Here is a 19,981-nt window from a genome sequence, read left to right as displayed (position 1 = left end):
TAGATATAGGTTCCTTGGACATGAATCTAACTTAATAACTTGATTTGAGCCCAAAACAATAAATTTTAAGGGGTCATAATAGGAGTCAAAGTTAAAAAAAATTTGACCTCTGCGATCTCTACCAAATTACTCAGGCAATATCTGGTCTAAAGATTTGAAATTTTACATAAAGAGTATTCAGAGATAGGGCAAGCTTTTTCATCGGGTTAGGTCGAAAATTTTTTTGCTCAACATACACATCCAAAAACCCGGGCAACGCCGGGATGAAATGCTAGTTTATATATATAAGTAAAATTATGTGTGCATACGTGTGTGTCTGTGTGCGGGCGCGTGCGTGTGTGTCATTTATTTTATTTTTATTTTTTCCTGCGATACCTTTGAACGAAATAAATAAATAATAAATGGGATAATTTCCCCTCACCAACGCCATGCTCCCAGATGGGAGAACGACTTATATATTAAGATATATGTATAGAATTATTCATGGATATATATATAAATAGATACACCTTGGTCTTCCTTATTAATGTCAGTTTGTTTTTGTTTTTTTTTTATAAAAATAAGAAATGCCCAAAGAGAGAAAGTTCATTAAAAAAATAAGCAAACTATGATCAATTTCTATCAGGCTATTAAAACTATATTTGATGGCGATAATAGTATTCACTAAAGACAATTCAGCAAAGTGAATGCTATTTATAGACGTCCACAGTTTTTTTTTTTTCTTTTCATTAATTTATTCAGACATTTAGAAAGTCAACAGATTAAGGAGTTAAGGCGATAAAGAGATTTGTGGGTGGACTCCAGCAAAGATCAGCTACCTTGAGTTGTTTTAGCGATGAAGGTGGATTTAGATTTGCTGCTGAGTGGAATATCCATAATGCGCATCAGTCGCTAATTGTTCAGCGCTTGAACGCTCTTCGAAAGTCTATATCTATTATTATTATTACTAGCATGTCAGCCCGGCGTTGCCCGGGTGTTTGGAGGTGTATGTTGAGCAAAAAAAAAAAAAAAAGAGCGGTCAATTTTTTTAACTTTGACCCCTATTATGATCGCTTAATATTTCTTGTTTTGAGCTCAAATCAAGTTATTAAGTTAGATCCATGTCCAAGGAACCTATATCTAAAATTTCAAGTGTTTAGACCCAAAATTGTCGGAGGAGTTTGGTAGAGTTCTCAAAGGTCAAATCGCTGAACTTTGACCCCTTAATCGCCAAATTTCTGGCCGAAAATAGATTACAAAGATTTTCCCAAATCTCAGAACCCTGTATATCAAATTTCTGGTATGTAGACTGAAAATTGACAGAGTTATTGCATAGGAAAATGTACACAGACACACACACACACACACACACACACACACACACACACACACACACAGACATACAGACACGTTCACTTTTATAGATATACTAGCATTTCAGCCCGGCGTTTCCCGGGTGTTTGGCGGTGTATGTTGAGCAAAAAAAAAGTGGTAGTAGGAAGGCAGGCTCAAACCCATACAGCAAAGGAGAAAAAGAACGGGGAAAAAAACCTAACGTTTATGCTGTTACGACCACCCCCAAACCAGAAGTGACATTTTTTAAAATTAAGGCTAGACAATCGAAAGGAAAGGATGACTTTCAAAAATATCGGCGAAAAAAGCGACCCCCCTCCTGTAGAAAAGTGCCCAGTTGAAGGTGAAGATATTAATATTTTTAGCCAATTTTTCGATATTTGTTGTATGAAAGGTCGAAGTTCAAAACGATACTGATCTTGAGAAAATCCCTCGCCTCTGTCGAAAGTGTTGGGAAGACATGCAAACATACATACATACATTTATATATTGGTAACTAAAAATTTTCGACCCAAACCGATGAAAAAGCTTGCCCTATCTCTGAATGCCCTTTATGTAAAATTTCAAATGTTTAGACCAGAAATTGTCTGAGTAATTTGGTAGAGACCGAAGCGGTCAAATTTTGTTTAAATTTAACCCCTATTATGAACCCTTAAAATTTATTGTTTTGGGCTCAAATAAAGTTATTAAGTTAGATCCATGTCCAAGGAACCTATATCTAAAATTTCAAGTTTTAGACCAAAAATTGTCGGAGGAGTTTGGTAGAGTTCTCAAAGGTCAAATCGTTGAACTTTGACCCCTTAACAGGCAAATTTCTGGCCGAAAACCGATCATAAACATTTACCCAAATCTCAGTACCCTGTATATCAAATTTCGAATCTGTAGACTGAAAATTGACAGAGTTATTGCGTAGGAAAATGTACACACACACACACACACACACACACACACACACACACACACACACACACACACACACATTCACTTTTATATATATATATAGATTATTATTATCATTGTTATTATTATTATTATTATTATTATTATTATTATTGTTGTTTTTGCCATGATTATTATTATTATTATTATTATTATTGGCTCACGAGGAGCTTTCACACTGGTCATCAAAGATCTCATTGAATACAGCCTATGGTGTTCCCTGGAAGCTAAGTGGCAACAAGTCTCTGCAGATTTTCCAGTACTCTCCACCTCTTTCGATACCATTTGCAAATAAATTTGCATTATCGCAACAGCTGCTTGCCATTGATTTCTCGTCAGTGGCCATTGGTCTTTACTGGAATTTGAGTGGCAATAAGCCTCTCCAAGGTTCCAGTCCTCTTCGCACTTATACAGTGGAGGTCTGGTCAGTGCTCACTCCTCTGTCTTTCCTACCTCCTTGACTACTTCGCTATTTGGTCTCACTCTTTTGGGAGGGGCAGTGATGTGGTAATGGGGGGATGGGGGTGGTGTTAGAGAACTTATAGGTATGCAGCTTCAATGTTCTTGGTTTCATATAGCGCTTCATGTTTTGTCTCTGCAGCAGTTTGTCTGGTCTGTGCTTGTGGTTCGTGTGTGTTAGTCTCCACATTCAACGGGTTTCCTTAATATTTCTGCTGTTTTCATTATTGTTGTTTGTTGTATTTTTCCAGTCATTCCTATGATTCCAATTTCTCCCATTCTTTTTTCAAAGATTTTCGGGTTTCTTCCTAGTGATCCTACTATTATAGGTATTATTTTGATTTTCTTCATCATCCATATCCTTTTCAGCTCTCTGGCTAGCTTTGTGTATTTGCTCTGTTTCTCCTTTTCTTTGATATTCACCTTGTAGTCAGCTGGAACAGCAAAGTCTACGATTTGACAGGATTTTTCTTTCTTGTTAATTATTACATCTGGTCTTCTTGCTTGGATGGGTTTATCAGTTTGTATGTTCATGTCCCATAGGATTTTATGTTTCTCTTTTTAAAGTACTGTTGCCGGCTTATGTTTGTACCACTTGTCTGTGCATTCAAGCTGTAGTTGTTTGCATAATTCCCAGTGTACTGCCCTTCCCACTTGGTCTTGCCTGTTCTTTTATTCCTTTTGGGCCAGTTTGCTGCATTTACTTACTATGTGGTTTATCGTTTCGTCTCTTTGTCTACAGAGTCTGCATTTACTGTTTTCTTGTGTTTTATCAATCTTTGCTTTGATGTGGTTGGTTCTTATCGAGTTATCTTGTGCTGCGGTTATTAGAGATTATTATTATTATTTTTTTTTATCAGCATTATTATTATCGTTATTAACATTATTGTCATTATCATCGTCATCATCATCATTATCATTATTATTATTATTATTGTCATTATTATTATTATTATTGTCATTATTATTATCATTGTCATTATTATTATTATCATTGTCATTATTATTATTATTATTATTATTGATATTATTGTCATTATCATCATCATCGTTATTATCATCATTATTATTATTATCATCATTATTATTATTGTCATTATTATTATCATTATTAGTATTGTCATTATTATTATTATTATCATCATCATTATCATTATTATTATTATTATCATCATCATTATTATTACCATTATCATTATTATTATTATTATTATTATTATTATTGTCATCATCATCATCATCATTATTATTATTATCATTATTATTATCATCATCATCATCATTATTATTATTCTAATAACATTTTTTGTGATTTAATTACACACATACTCTGAGAGATGTTGGTCTGTGTATGTGTGTCGGAATTTTTAAAATGAAGATTGAAATATTTATTTGCACAAAATATAAAAATACATAAAGAACAAGGCCATTCAAATACTTAATAATAAAATGAATGAATAAAATAGAATGAAATAATACAAAATATAAAAATACATAAAGAACAAGGCCGTTCAAAAGTGCGAGGATAATGGTTGTTGTTGGTCATCCTTGGTCTCAAATACTTAAATCTTGTAGTATCTGTTCTTCAGGTGCTGCACTTCTATTTCTTGTTCTCTTTCGGTGGAGGAGCAGTCCTTCACGACTGAGACAATTTTTATTTTTGTACCTTTTCTCCACGTTAAAAAACGACCCTGGTGTCTAACTCTGTCCCGTGGAGAGGCATAGTAAATAGGTACTCTTAAGTAAAAATATCTCAGTCACCACACTACCACATTCACTCCAGGGGTTGTCCTACTTAAGATAAATCCAAATTTGCAAAAGTTTTATTGAATTATTTATGGTAATAACATTTCGTTGGCGAGGGAATGGGGAATAAACAAAAAACAACAAAAATTAGTCAGTAAGGCCCTCCTAACCTTTTCTAAATAATAAACCACCCACTGTTTTTCAGTTTGCCGAAAACAAGCAGGTCAATTTCTAAGTAAGAGTGGGATCCTAGTGTAGGATAAAAGAAAAGCAGGGTGGAGTTAGGAAGTGGGTAGAGTTCTTCCAAGGTCAGTGCACATTGGGGATAAAGGCCACGGATGAAAAGAAGTAAAAGTGAGGAACAGGAATCTTTGAGACTTTCTTTAGACTACTATACTTGGTCTTTGTTCTTATTCTTATAATGTTTCGACCGATGTAACCTTTGACCTTTTTCAGGGGTAGCTTTTTGGACTTTGGAATCTTTTTGTCAAACTCGGGAACCTATATGAAATTTCAAACTCAATCCTTTATTTAATCCAAAGGGCTAGATTATTATTGTCCCTTCAGCCTTGTGGGTAGAAGTGTTAATTATTTTGTCATTCTTAGTTATCAGTGCCTATAATAAGGATTAAACCTCTAACCTCCAGAAAACTGTTGCTTAGAAATGATTGTTAATGAATTAGAATTATCCACATGGACCCACGGCACAATGGCTAAAGGTATCGATTAACAATCAGTGATACTCTTTTGGAGGGATGCAGATGCAATACTTGACCAACCGTCACCAAAATTTAGTTAAAATATCGGTCATAGTCTAAGTTAGAAGAGATTTAAATTTGTGATAACTACAACAAACGTCAAGGTTATGGAAAAGGTGAAAGTCACACTTTAGGTAATAACTTCGGTTCTGTTCATCATAGAGACTCACTATTTATCCCATATTGTAGTCAATGAAGTCCTACATGTTATACGACATGTGGCCTTGACGTGGAAAAGTTCGACATAGTTGAAATTTTTATGAAATTTCAACTTCCGATTTTTCCAAATCTAATGTATGGATCCGATGTTCTTTGATAACGAGTAACCATGCAACATGTCCATTGCATAGCTTTAGAAATATTTTATGCAATTTGAATAAGTAAAACCCAAATAATTTTTTTTGCATATCGTTACATAAAAATATGTGATATCTCAAGTGACTTATGTTCTTGTTGGCAATAAGCTAATGTACTTCACTACAACGTATTTTAAAAATGATACTTACTCCTGTTCGGCAGTTTGTGAATAAGGAGACATTCTTGAATAACACTGTAAAAGAAAAATCGCATAGTGTGTATAATATAAATAATATATGATATTCATAAATAAATAAATAAATAATATATGATGTTCATAAATAAATAAATAAATAATATATGATGTTCATAAATAAATAATTTATGATGTTCATAAATAAATAATATATGATGTTCATAAATAAATAATATATGATGTTCATAAATAAATAAAGTAATATATGATCTCCATAAATATATAAATAAAATAATATATGATGTTCATAAATAAATAAATAAATAATTTATGATGTTCATAAATAAATTAATAATTTATGATGTTCATAAATAAATAAACAAAATAATATATGATGTCCATAACTATATACATAAAATAATATATGGTGTTCATAAATAAATAAATAATTTATGATGTCCATAAATATATAAATTAAATAATTTATGATGTTCATAAATAAATAAACAAAATAATATATGATGCCCATAAATATATAAATAAAATAATATATGATGTTCATAAATAAATAAATAATTTATGATTTTCATAAATAAATGAATATGTATAGTGTTCATAAATGACCCATATCATCACAAGAGCTATTTTTTTTAGTTTTCCTCGCATAGATTATTGAAATAATAGATGTATATATAATATGGCACCCCATTTTATCAAAATTTCTTAAATTCATGGAGTAGTATAAGAAGACTATAGCAATGCAGGGTATGGAATACATATGACGTATGAACAGAAGTGGACAAACGAAAGGTCTTGTACGTTTGTTTGTTTTTTTTTAATTTTCGTATATCTATTTATTTTCCCAAAACAATCACAAATACGGACTTACTATTTGAGATAACCGGGATGGTGGAAATTATTAATATTTCGAGAATAACACCACTTTTTCAGAAAAAAAAAAAAAAAGAAAAGATACCAAAAATATCTTTAAAAATGGAAAAATATCTTTAAAACGGAACTGGAAATGGGATTAATTGAGCGGTCAAACAGAAATGGGACTTATTTTTTAAAGTTGTCCGGCATTCTAATAATTGTGTTATTTGTATAAAATGATGTATAAGGTTTCCTTACCTATTATCATCATTGTTATTATTACTTTTATTATTATTTGTTGCTGTTTTTTTTTTTTTTTGTTAATTTACTATTTGGTTTAATTTTAGCGAATGAGAAATCAGTTAATATTTTAATTAATTCCTATACTGTTGCAGTAACCACCTGACGAAGGCCAGAGGAATAGTTGAGCTAAACCTCGTGAAATAACAACTAGAAGAAGAGGATAATCCATCCATAGCCCTTGAGACCCTGGAGGGGCATAGGCCATCTACAACTTTTGTAGATGTTTTTGTAGTGAGGAGTTCTTTTTACAGGGTGAGGGTGCTGGCCCCACGCCCAACCTTCCCAGAAGGTACATACAGCACCTAGTCTTCCCAAATGGTTACCCATCTGGTACTGACCAGGCTCAACGTTGCTTAACTTCGATGATCTGGCAAGACCCGGTGTGTCAACGTGATTGTGCCGTACAAGAGGATAATAGTCCGCAATAAATAAATGAAGAAATCAGTATTTTAATTTGGACCGGAAGTAACAGTGGTAACGGTGCTCGAACTATTTTAGATCTATGTGGGGACATAAAACGTCGCTTTGCCGAACTTATTTAAGTAGATCCAAAAGACAAAGTATTTTCTTTTGATCAGTGGCCATATTAATAAAAGGTTCACCTTCAGTTTCAATTTTTTATGCCATCGTTTGGAGTTCGAATCTCACACTAGACAATTGTTTTTTTGTTTTTTTTTTAACATTCCAATTATTTCTTAGCTGTGCATCATAAACGTGAATAGTTTCTTTTTTTTTTTTTTTTAAATAAAAAGCGGACAAAAATATTTAATAAATATTTTTAACTATTATGGGGTAGGCAGATCTACCCATTTCAGAAATAATGTACGTAGAGCCAATAAATATAGTTACATTTAAAAATCATATCAGCAATTCATAACATTCATTTGTCACTTAGTTGAAATTGCAGACACATGCCAGTCATAGTTCCGACCTCAACAATCAGTCAAGCAGAAACTGGGCCATTTTGATGACCTTTATATGTTGGGCTAAGACATTCGTTCATGGTAATCCTAGGAGGACCACCTTGCCGTGCCTTGCTTCCCCTCTTTGGAATGCAATAGGTTTATTGCTTACTACCTGAAGCGCCCCGACTAGGGAATGTCGATAGGGCTATCCGCAATTTTAAACAGACAGAGTGCTCCTCCTTGTGTCGCAACTTTCTATGGTGGGAAAGAAGTAAATATTACGATTCATAGCAGTTATGGCCCTTTACTTCTTTAATATACTTCTGTTAATGGGTCCTGAATATGACTTTAAACTATATCCGATGGTGAGGCCCCAGCTTGCAGGCTTTGGGGAGTGTGGAGCCACCCTTCAATTGCCATTTCTCCCAGGTCCACTCTGACCCGGAGTGGTAGTACCTGTTTGGGTCCCAACTATGGGTTGAATAGAAACCGACTTGAAAATTTTTTTTTATATATTCTATTAAAAAATTTTTCTTCAAAATCTTTGGATTCGGCATTAAATAACCTGAAAAGGGTTGATATGCCGTAAAACAAAAACAACGAGACCAAACCAAATCAAACCAAAGCAAACCTTCTGTTAATACACTTTTGGGTAATTATACGACTGTTTGTCTTGATTATTATCGGCTTGCAAGCCCACAACATTAACTTCTAATCTTGGCTATAAAATTCAAGAAATGTTGAGTAACCCAGTATAGACGGGTACTTCAGCTAGTTTATTAACATAGAAGAGATTGAAATTTTGTTGAAAGACACCAACAAGTAGAATTTATAATCATCCCCTCGAAATTGGACGTCATGCTATTCATTTTGTAAGCAACAAAACTGGCTTACAAAGAGAGATTTCTTCAGTGCTTGACAACGGGTGTGACAAAATTATTGCAGATGGAGAATAAGTGTCGGGTGGGAAGTTTTAAGGAAATAGCTGCAAGGCTTTTGTAAAAATTCCTTATGACAAACTCTTTTTTAACCAGATTCTTTCGATAACTCAGCCGATAGAATCTATGGCATAGAAAGAAAATCCAGTCACGTTGTGGCAGCAGAAATAACTGGTCATACAAAGAAAAATCTGCGTTTGAATTTTTTGATTTAAATATTCAGATTACTATTCTCACAGAGGTTACTGTGATAGGAACCAGATTTTTTAAGAAGAGGGAAACCTGATGGAGAGTTGAGCAACACAATGTGTGTCCATATTGCATTTAAATTGCTGCATGTTGCTATGGTAGGGAAACAGGGAGTAGCGATAAAATTTCAAAGGCAAGCTGTTCAAGGAAAGATGTTATTAAAGTCTAAAATCTTCCAGCATCCAGGTACCTCTACAGAGAAGGATTTTACTACTAGTGGGGAGGGTTAGGGGTATTTACATTTAAAGGGTACAAGTGCACTAAATTCATTGGAGTACATACTATGGAAGTCCTTGTAAAACAAGGGATGCCATGATGCGGCGATGCAACAAAGGTTGGAGTTTGGCAACCAGTATGAGATCTATTAGAAATTCTTATTTTTGCATTTTGTCTAGGAGGGAGTTACCATTAGTTATTTCTGCAGGAAATGATGCATCATTCTATTTTAGCAGTGGCGTGCGTAGCTAATATAATGGAACTGCTTCCCGGCTGACTAAGACATGGCCGGTTTCAAGTCAAATCTGAGCAAACTCTTGCTGAGCCATCCTCTTAAATAATCATATTCTTCCTAGGTCCAACTGTCGTCTTCAAGCCTTAAGGTGCTTGTCTAACACACCTACCTAACACAAATTCATTAACCCTTATGCTCGAGTGGCTTTTGAACCTTGATAAGCAATGTATCGTTAGTATAAATAAGGAAAAAAGTCCGATATCGTTCAGAGGGTGAGTGTTTTTATTACTGCATATATGTACGCTTTTATAAACGTATCTGGTATTTCCGGAGTATTTTGTTCAATGTAAACATGATATAGAATGTCAGTAACAATAGACATTTTACAGGGTATAGAGTTCAGGTCAAAAGCGTACTTTTTTGTTCTAACTCATAATTTCAAATATATCTATGGTCGCTTTGACTTAGAAAATGAATGCCGTGTATGACGAAATTTCTTACAAGCAAAAATGATGCCAAGAGTTTCACTCTCTATAGGACAGTAATTCTGTTCCACACAAAATTCGTGCGTGAAACCAGTTTTCGCTGTATTGCTCTGAGTCCATGCTTACCAGCAACTATAGTTATTTTTACAGGTAGATCCGTGTCATAATTTCTAGCACGAGTTGCCTGGTAATCATTTCCTTTAGCTACGTCATTGCTTCGATTCGGATTTTGTCAAGTTTTGTAACTTCAGAGTATTTCGATGGGAATCTACTTATGTCGTTTGTTTTATCGGCAAAATTGGTTTAATGTAGTTCATTTTACTGGCAAAATTGGCATAATGTATTTCGTTTTACCGGCACAATTTGCATAATAATTGGAGTTTTTGCTAATGGGTCGCGAGATCGGGGTTCAATCCAAGGTCGAGTTATACTAAAGACTAAAAAATAAAAAAAAAATAGACTTGATAGCCCCTTGCTAAATAATAGCAATTATAAGCATTATAATTATATATATAATTATATATAGCATTATATATAATTATATCTATAATGCTATATATATATATATATATATGTTTAATTATATATATTATATATATGCTATATATATAATACTATATAATTATATCTATAATGCTATATATATATATAATTTTATATATATTATATATATATATGTTTAATTATATATATTATATATATGCTATATAGATATATATAATACTATATAATTATATATATGCTATATATATAATGCTATATAGATATATATAATACTATAAAATTATATATATGCTATATATATAATACTATATAATTATGTCTATAATGCTATATATATATATATATATATATAATTTTATATATATATGTTTAATTATATATATTATATATATGCTATATAGATATATATAATACTATATAATTATATATATAATGCATTATATATATAAAATTATATATAGCATTATATATATGTAATTTATATATATATATATATATATATATATATATATATATATATATATATAATCATGTAGATATATAATTATAATAAAGATCAAGGGTAAGTGCAGTAATCCCGAGAAAGGAATGGCGCCCTCCACTACACCTCGGTATAGTACCTAATGAAAAAGTAGTGTTCAGGTCGCTCCCAACTGTAGTCGGCCACTTTATTTTTTTACTTAATAGACTATACCTATGAACCTTTGCAATTCATTTTTGCATGTGGTTAATGACATAGCAATGATTACTTCTATCTTAGGTCGGTTAAGGTTTAACCTTTTGACGATTACTAGCGGGACCTATGGAAATTCCACAGAGGACTCTTTCATATGTAATATGTTGATGTTGGCATCAGAACAGATACCACACCTTGTTCTTAAGTAAAGGCGGTGTCAGGGGTACCAATCAACCATACAACTAATAAATTAGAAACAAGGCAAAGAGATAACGGCTATAGCAAACATGGTTAAAGACGATATGTATCGTGTTTTATTGTTTACCAAGAAAAAGGTAAAACGCACGGCAATGGGTTCAGGATTAGCTGGAGTGAGAACACGCACCTTATCTTGCGAGGTTGAGATTCTTGAGCCCGTGAGATAGGAACTGGTAGCCAGGCCTTTGTGAGTACTGAAACAAGTAGCTGGACATCGGTGGGTGCTGATACGAGTAGCCGGACATCAGTAGGAGCTAGAGCAGATAGGCGAACGTTGGTGGACACTAGAACGGGTAGATGAACGTCAGTAGCACTAAAATATGTATCCGGACGTCAGTGGGACACAGGAGCTGGTGGCTGAAAGCCCTGGAGCTGCAGAAGTGAGCTGGAGAGCCGCTGGAGTCGCTGGAAGCTTCAGAAGTCGTTGGAAGTGAGCCAGAGTCGATAGGGGTCACTTCAGGAGTAAGTTATATATATATATATATATATATATATATATATATATATAACTTCGTATATCGTTCTGTGTGCATATCGATCTTTACCAAACCACTCTGTAAAATTTTTGGTCTACAGACTTGATATATCGAGAATTTTGACCTGTGGAACAAATTTGATTTGGTTTTTAAACCGGAAAAATAGCTGCTAAGAGGTTGAAATTGAAAAAAATAAAAAAAAAATGGAACCACGCAGATGTAAGTCGACTAAACGTATTACTTCTATGCATACGAAAATATACATTTATACGCTAAAGTCTGTTCATTTAAAAATTTTCTTATCCATCTATATCCATCTCAAACCATAACAGGTATGCTAAATGTTTTGATTTAGATTTTAGCTGATGTCATATTTAAAAAAATTTTACTTTTGAAATCACTATTGGATATAAAATAAAAATCAATAGAAAATTGGCTCTATAATAATAAATACGAAATTCACATGAATTAAAATACCATATTACAGCGTACTTTACAATCGGGCAACCCTGGGCAATCTGCAAGTACAGTATAATTCCCTGCAATGTAAAGAGTTGCTGACAATGTACCAATTCCACTAAAACAGTCTTCGTATGATTGCACTAGGTCGTATTTAAAACATTCTCTAAATTTGTTATGGTGATCTACCCTATTCCGTCATTGTATGGACTCTTCTTGACTTTATGAAGAGAATCGGGCGCTTCTAAACTATTACAGGGTGACTCCCCCCCCCCAAAAAAAAAGCTAAATGGAGGCCATCTAGAACATATGCTGTAGAACGGAGAAAAAAAGGCCAAAGACCCCAGTTTTTTTATGTGATGTTTTGAATATAATAAACTAGTAATGACCAAAGTTTCATTTCATTCGGACAACGGGGCCTAATTAGAGTTGGGGCCCGTTTTTTTTTGGGGGGGGGTCACCCTGTATGACGAAATTTCGGAAATCTTAACTTTGAATTTCACATAAAAACAATGGTATCTACGTATTCCTCATATTTTTAAGATGATTATATCCAAAAATTACGAAACTCGATAAGGTAGAAAATTATTTATTAAAGAAAATAATAAAAAAAAATAGAATTTGATGAAAACGATCGTAAGACACAGGAGAGTTCAAAAGGACAGCAATTTTCCGTTTATATTTAAACAAAATAGCCGCAATTTTTCACCTTCTAACACGATTAAAGTTTTTTTTTTTTTTTTGATAATTCAATAATATTCAGGTAATTTCGACTGCATAATTTGGAAGCTACCATTGTAATTTATTAGAATTGACAAAAAAAAAAAAATCAGTAGAAACCATTGTTTCTTATTTCAAAACGCCATTTATCAACTACAAAATTTCGTCCTAATAGTGTAGAAGCGCCGAGAATCGTTATGACCAATCAGTAGAAGGGGGAAGAGAATCAAAATGAAAAGGCAGCCCCTGTCAACCCATTACTTCTGTATTTTCTGTTCATAATATTTCATTTTAGATACTTTCAATCCGTGTTATTTTTTCCGCCTTTTTAAGAACATAACAGAATTAGATTTAGAACTTACCTTGTTTTTGCATCTATAACTGCTTATGTTTTGTCTGTTTGTAGCAACAATGAATTTATTCGCCTTTTTATTTCTTTGTGCTTAACAACTGCTATTCATTTTACTAAGACTTTTATAGTTGTATTGTTATAAGCAGCTAGTTATGTTTTTTTTGTAGTTTGAGTTACGGACTATTTTTGTTTGTTTGTTTGTTTGTTTAAATATTTGCAGAATGGCAATACGGTTGCATTGGCTCCCAAATCAATTTTGAATCTTTTGTTCGAATTGTTTAGTTTTAGTTCCTCGATTATGAGTTTTGGGTGCTTCGATTTTTTTTTTTTTTTTCATATGCTGGATTTATTTATATTGGGTTTGTGTATTTATTTATATGGTGTTTGTGAGTCATTATCTGAGTATGTTTCCATGATGTGTACAAATCTTCTCGATTTTTATAGTTTTAGAAATGCAGGATACTGCATTAGCCACTTTATAATTTTAAAATAATTTTTTTTCTTCTTTTTTTTTGTAAATGAATGTACTGTATTAATTCTTTTGTTAATACATGGTTTAAAGATTAGAATTTCATTTTGTTTTATGTATGAAAATTAATGTCAGGTGAATGGCCCCTATTTTCAGTTTCGCAAGCACAAGCTCTTTATAAAGCAAAGTGACTTATACACACTCCTGTGTATGTGCAGCAGTTGTATGTTTATGAACTATTTTCTTAAGCATGTAAACTTATGTTCCCCGCGGAGTGATTGATTTATTATCCAATGAAAATTCTTTGCATGAGAGGTACTCCTGTTAGAACTATCTACACAGTGATTTACTGCTTACTAATAAGTTAGATTCAAGATGTCAACCCAAGCAGATGTGCGGTGCACTCATCCGAACTCCGAGTACCATGGAATCTTATCTTTAATCCGTGACCTAAAACCTTTTCATAACCTCTTGCTATTGTTGGTAGACTGAAGATGTGGAATAAAATTGATTTAAAAGATATTTAAAAAAAAGTTTGCTCTTTCAATCCGCTTGTGATTAGACCCCCCCCCTTTTTTACATATTGGATAAAAATGAACATGACAATGATAAGAGGAAAAGAACAGAAGCAGGGTTACCCGGTATTGTCCAGAGCAAACGTGTAACATATTTCTAATAAGACTTATATATCTTTACCTCTCTCTCTCTCTCTGTTTTTCTCGTTCCTCTCCCCCTCTCCTCAAACCTTTCTTTCTCCTCTACCCAACCCATCCCTCTTTAGCTGGACATGCATACACATACAACTCTCCTTTATATGATAGATTCCTGGAAGAATACGTTTGACATTTTCTTTCAAAATAAGTGCATAATAATTCTGTAAAGTGGATCCCTCCCCTACGAAATGTGGCCCAGTTGATCCCCAGAAAATAAAGCAACAGTGATCAAGAATATACCAAACTTTGTGGATCTTTGTTTTATAGCTTTTGATTTTTAGTTGGATATCCATTGATATATACATACATACATACATACATACATACATGATGATGGCAGCAAATTCGTTTTCGTACATTGGCATTACTTGATATAGCACAAAAAAAAAAGGTATACAGAAACACAAAAACATTCAATGATGGGCCACACGAAGGTGGCTTTTAAGCCCTGCCAAGCTCTGGCATTCCTTGGCACACATTGTGCAGACATGTGCGCCACTAGCAACACGTTCTTGATGTTCTCTTCTATGTATAATCAAATGCCGCTTCAAACCACCTGCTGTTTTGTACATCCGCCCGCAGTTGACACAGGTTAGCTCTGGCAACACAAGACTGCTTTGTGGCCCCACTGCGCCAATGAGTAGTCTGGTGGCTCATCAGCCCAGTTCTGCTCAGACATAATCTTCCGTACACCTCACACTCCAGACCAATTTGCGCCCCCTGCCCATCTACAGCTCTTTTCGCCCTCCCTTTCTGGATATCACACTTCAGCCGCTCATACTGGGTTTGATCTGCCTCAAACTTGCCCACACCTCCCTGCAAGGTCCTTCTCCACTCTCTGTGATCCAAAGCAAGACTCTCCCAGGTTCTTTCATCTATCTCACATTTTTTTAAGGTCGACCTCAAACAATTTTAGGATTTTGAGCCATACATACATACATACATACATACATACATACATACATACATAGACAACTGTCTTTTATATAATAGATATGCAGGAGAGAAATGAAGGTAAGAAAGAACGAAATATATGTTGTGTCGCAAATAACTGATATTTATGAGACTTAACTTGCCATGTGGATGTTTCGTCTAATTAACAGTTATTGAATTCTACATATTTTCTGTGATACTAGATTATGTGAGAAGAAAGCGTTTTCCTCAATTGCTGCTTCTACCCAGCAAATTCTCCACATGCAGCGTGCCATCTCCTACATCAACTCAATAACACACATGGATAAGCATGACATGGGGCAGAGAAGACCGTGGAAAACCTGGCTTGAATGCTTACCAAGTGACTTGACTGCTTGCAGCATGACTGGTGAAATCCTATCCATTGGACTGCATAGAGAGCAGGCATGAGACATTGCCTGGTGTTTCCCACTCCAGAGTCTGGGATACACACAGCATCTTAAATACCCAAAACCGGTTGCTGCTGCTAACGATGATGATGATGATGATGATGATGACGACGTTGTTTTCTGCAGCCTGTTGTCCAGTCGTAGCAATGTTGAGCTAACTTACAAGGTACCTTCAATAAGTTTCCAGACTTTTTTTTTTTTTCGTATTGGCACTGTTATTGATAATAACACATGAAACTCTAGTCCCCTTCGAAATAATCTCCTCCGGCTGCAGTGCACTTGCTGTACCGTTCCAACAACTTCTAGAGGGCCCATGGAAGTCCTCTTGTGTGAGTTTGTCAATGACCCTAGTAGTGATGTCAGGACAAAAAAAGGAAGAATGTTTAAATGTGTGCAGACTTTTTTTGACCAAGCTTTAAGGTTGATTTCTTCATCAGGTATATAAAAATAGAATGACCTTTGGAACCAATGCCAGTGAAAAGAGGTTAAATTCTGTTTTGCATTTATTTTGTTATTTTTTACTTATTGCTAAGTGGCCCGTAATAAGTTTTTCCCCAATAAACCACAAACATCATTACAATTGGGCTCATTAAAACGAAATGTCTTGTAACGATTTTTATAATTTGCCCAATTTTGTATAATGTCCTTTTTTTTTTATTGTATTTTACACAGATTTTGTGAAATGCTGGACACCTATTTCTTTATATTGTGCAGCATTGGCACAATAATTAGTTGTTGACGTGATAATGATTTTGTCCTTGAGTTTTTATTTACTTGTCTTGTTTGCTATGATATCTCAATTCAAAATGGCGGTTTCTATGCTTTTTTTTGTGCCTTTTTTGTCTTGCCGACATATCGGTAAGATTTTATCATCACTCATTTCAGCAGGATTGGAACAAAAAATGAATACAACGAAACTATCGTTAAAATGAAGGGCGGTAAAAACAAAAAGTAATGATTTTTTGGATATGGTAGATTTTCTTTTCTATTCTTCGAAATATGATTTAAACTTCTGTAAGATATGAATTAGTTTTCTGACACCATTATAAATTCAACATCTGCAATTGATTTTTTCAGCACAATCCTACTACATATTTATTAAATTTCTGATGTTCTGTTTATCCGCACATGACAAATTTGTGTTCCAGAAATGTTATGTTCCTCCTTATTACACAGTGTGTGTCGAATTTTACAGTTTAAAGAGGACAGATCAACAAGAACTTGTTAACATTAGACTTGAAAACGATCATGCTGTAGTCGACTGGGAAGCAGCCCCGTGGTATTGCATTTCGCAGTTCTTGGTAAGAAACTCTGCTCATGGAAGTTCAGCTTAGCTTACGGTACACAGAGGAAGAAAGGCAATTCCTAAAAATGGTTGTATAGCTAGACGAGTTTGTGCTGTGAATGTTTTAAAGCAGACATTGGAGCTCAGTCGAACACCTACCATTAAAATGACGATGGAGTAGAGATAAACTAGCAACGTCTCGTCTGTGAGAAAGAGGCTGCTTTGATGAAAATTACACTCCCTCCTGATCTCATGATCACACAGAGTGCATTGCGGGGTTGGTCATTTATTCCACTCATTTCTGCAAAAGGGCACATCCATCATCTCTGGTTCTGGTTTTGGTTCTGGTTCCGGTTCCGGTTCTGGTTCCAGTTCTGCCTTGTCAGACGAACTATAGCCAATATTCTCTGGCGGAGGGGGTTCACTGATCGCGTTAGTCAGCAGCTCATCACTAGATGAGTCATCGCTTTCCTCTGTAGTTGTATGATGTATCTCGGCAGTCGGGCGAAGGTCGCATACATGGCAGTCTACTTGCTGTGGCGTGTAATGATATTAAAAAAACAGGAAATGGCTCGAGAAAGTTAATATGTGGGTTCGCCACAGATATTTTTGTAGAACTTTTCTCAGCTGATTCTTTTCTATAATCCTTTTTCAACAGATGTCTGTAGTAGAACTCCTTCTCAAAAGATGTTTTAATTCAACACATCTATAAACTAGAATCAGTATCTGTTGTTAATATTGTTCTTAATATGAGGTAATGTTTAATTATATTTCACTAGTCATCTATGGCACATATAGGCCCATATTCTTAAAAAGAGAAAAATTATATTTCGAACCAAATTTAATATTTAATCGTATCGACTTTATTTTTGACTACTGATATTAAAGCGATAGTAGGAGAATATTTTCTCTCCAATGAAATGCTATAGCATAAAATACACAGAATTTTTTAAAAAAATAATTTAATTACAGAATTAAATTCACCTGATTGTCTTTTGGATAGTTTAATCCTTTGTTCATAGAAGAAAAAAATAGTAAGAACGACCTTGTAAATTCAAAAGGAATTTGTAAGCATTTGAACTGGCAAATAAAAGTAAATTTCTGTCTTTAAATTCTTAGCAAATCTTCATGTATTACAAATTAGGAAACTATTTAGATCCAGTAAATTTAAACATAGACGTTAAAACATTTAAGAAAATTAGCTTTATAACAATTTGGTCCAATTAATAATTTCATAACTAAACGGTATCGTAATAATCAAATTTAATCGTCAAAATCTTCTGTTCATCTGACGTCACTTTTTTCTCTTGTTCAGGGGTCAGACGCTTTCTGATATTATGCAACTTCATTTCTCACGTTTTAACAGGTTAGTACTCTTCAAGTTCCACTGTATGTGATCTTGTTCAATCACTTACTTCCAAATTTTCCTTGGCCGGCTAAGCTTCCTGCGATTTAGGATATTCATGCTTCTACAAAGTTTTATCCGAAAGAATGAATGTTTCAACGACCATCAGTTCATCCTTAGGATAACATGGGCAAATGTAGTGCTTTCAGCAAATCCTTTCACCTGATGTGTTGGGTTTGATCAGATTTCACATTGCAAATCCTCATGGATCTGCCATTGTGCTGCAAAGAGATGAGAGAAGATTGGACAAGATCATATTTAAAACAAGTGAAGCATGCATAGTCTCCCGTGAGTGCACGGTGAAAACAAGGCATAAAAAATTACTAAGTTCAGCACCCCCCCCCCATTTAGCCCTAAACGTCCCCAAGAGGACGTCAAGTCCAGGTGAAAATGAACAAACGGCCCAATTGTAGGCCTTAACATATGTAAATTTGAGTTCTGCACCATGCAAAAAAAAAAAAGAAATGACTAAGTCCATCATTTACCCCTCCCCCATTTAGCCCCAAAAGTTTCCAAGGCCGTAACATATTTAAATTTGAGTTCAGCACCATGCAAAACTGCTAAATAGACATACACAGAAAATTTTGGACAAGTATGGTTAAATAGTCCCCACTATGGAGTGTTTTTATTAGCTCTAAAAGAGCCCTTGGGGCACACCTAAGAGTTATCACGAAGTATAGACAAACAAAATTATATAGAAATCAGTTAGTTACAACTTTTCAGAAAGTTTTATAAAAATCCAAGATATCAATTTTTTTTTTAATAAGCACAAAAGTGACAATTTTAGCCATTTTAATCTGAAAGGCACCCCTATGGGGGCAACCAGAGTTTTCCCGGAAAATCTGTTCTGTTACTTTTTTTTACACATATCTAGTTTAATGATTGTGCAAAATTTCCAAACATTTCAAGACGTAGTTATTGAGAAAAGTGCAGACAGACAAACGGACGAACGGACAAGGGTAAATTTACAGGTCCACCTTCCTTTTTGTCAGGGAACCAATAATAATCTATATATTAATATGATAGTGTGTGTGTTATTTTGTGTGTCATGCTTATGTCTTTTTCTTCCGAGTTACTTTCGTTTAATTCTTATGGATTTCGATTTCTTGTAATAAATAATTTTACCAAGAATTCTTCATAAGTTTTGGTTTTGGTTTCGATTATAGCTGATGGCACTCAAGTCATCTATTTTTTTAATGAATACTTTTAGCAAGCATTCTTCATAAGCTTTGGTTTCGGTTTTGATTATAGCTGAAGAAATTCAAGTTATATATATATATATATATATATATATATATATATATATATCTTTTTTGTCATAAGTTTGGGTTTCAGTTTCGATTCAAGCTGATGCACCCAAGTCATATGAATA

The 19,981-nt window shown here is 34.0% G+C and overlaps 1 long non-coding RNA gene across 5 annotated transcripts in view; it reads right to left on the bottom strand.

The window, feature by feature from the left end:
• LOC145260462 (uncharacterized) overlaps nucleotides 1-16,654 on the bottom strand; it is a 46,314-nt gene extending 29,660 nt beyond the window's left edge. For 3 of the 5 annotated variants that reach the window (XR_013864301.1, XR_013864302.1, XR_013864300.1), the window contains exons 1-2: nucleotides 15,850-16,654; nucleotides 5,741-5,784 (exon numbers count right to left, since the gene is read on the bottom strand). This is a non-coding gene — a long non-coding RNA (uncharacterized LOC145260462). Of the gene's footprint in view, nucleotides 1-5,740; nucleotides 5,785-11,496; nucleotides 11,809-13,386; nucleotides 14,061-15,849 lie in introns of those variants that run through there. The other 2 variants (XR_013864303.1, XR_013864304.1) reach the window with 2 other exon arrangements.
• Between the last annotated feature and the right edge of the window lie 3,327 nt (nucleotides 16,655-19,981).

The sequence above is a fragment of the Euprymna scolopes genome, chromosome 36, assembly GCF_053919585.1.
Source record: "Euprymna scolopes isolate OS-2025 chromosome 36, ASM5391958v1, whole genome shotgun sequence".
NCBI classification, from domain to species: domain Eukaryota; kingdom Metazoa; phylum Mollusca; class Cephalopoda; order Sepiida; family Sepiolidae; genus Euprymna; species Euprymna scolopes.
The sequence above is the reverse complement of the archived record's forward strand: the minus strand, read 5'-3'. Positions and strand labels throughout refer to the sequence as shown.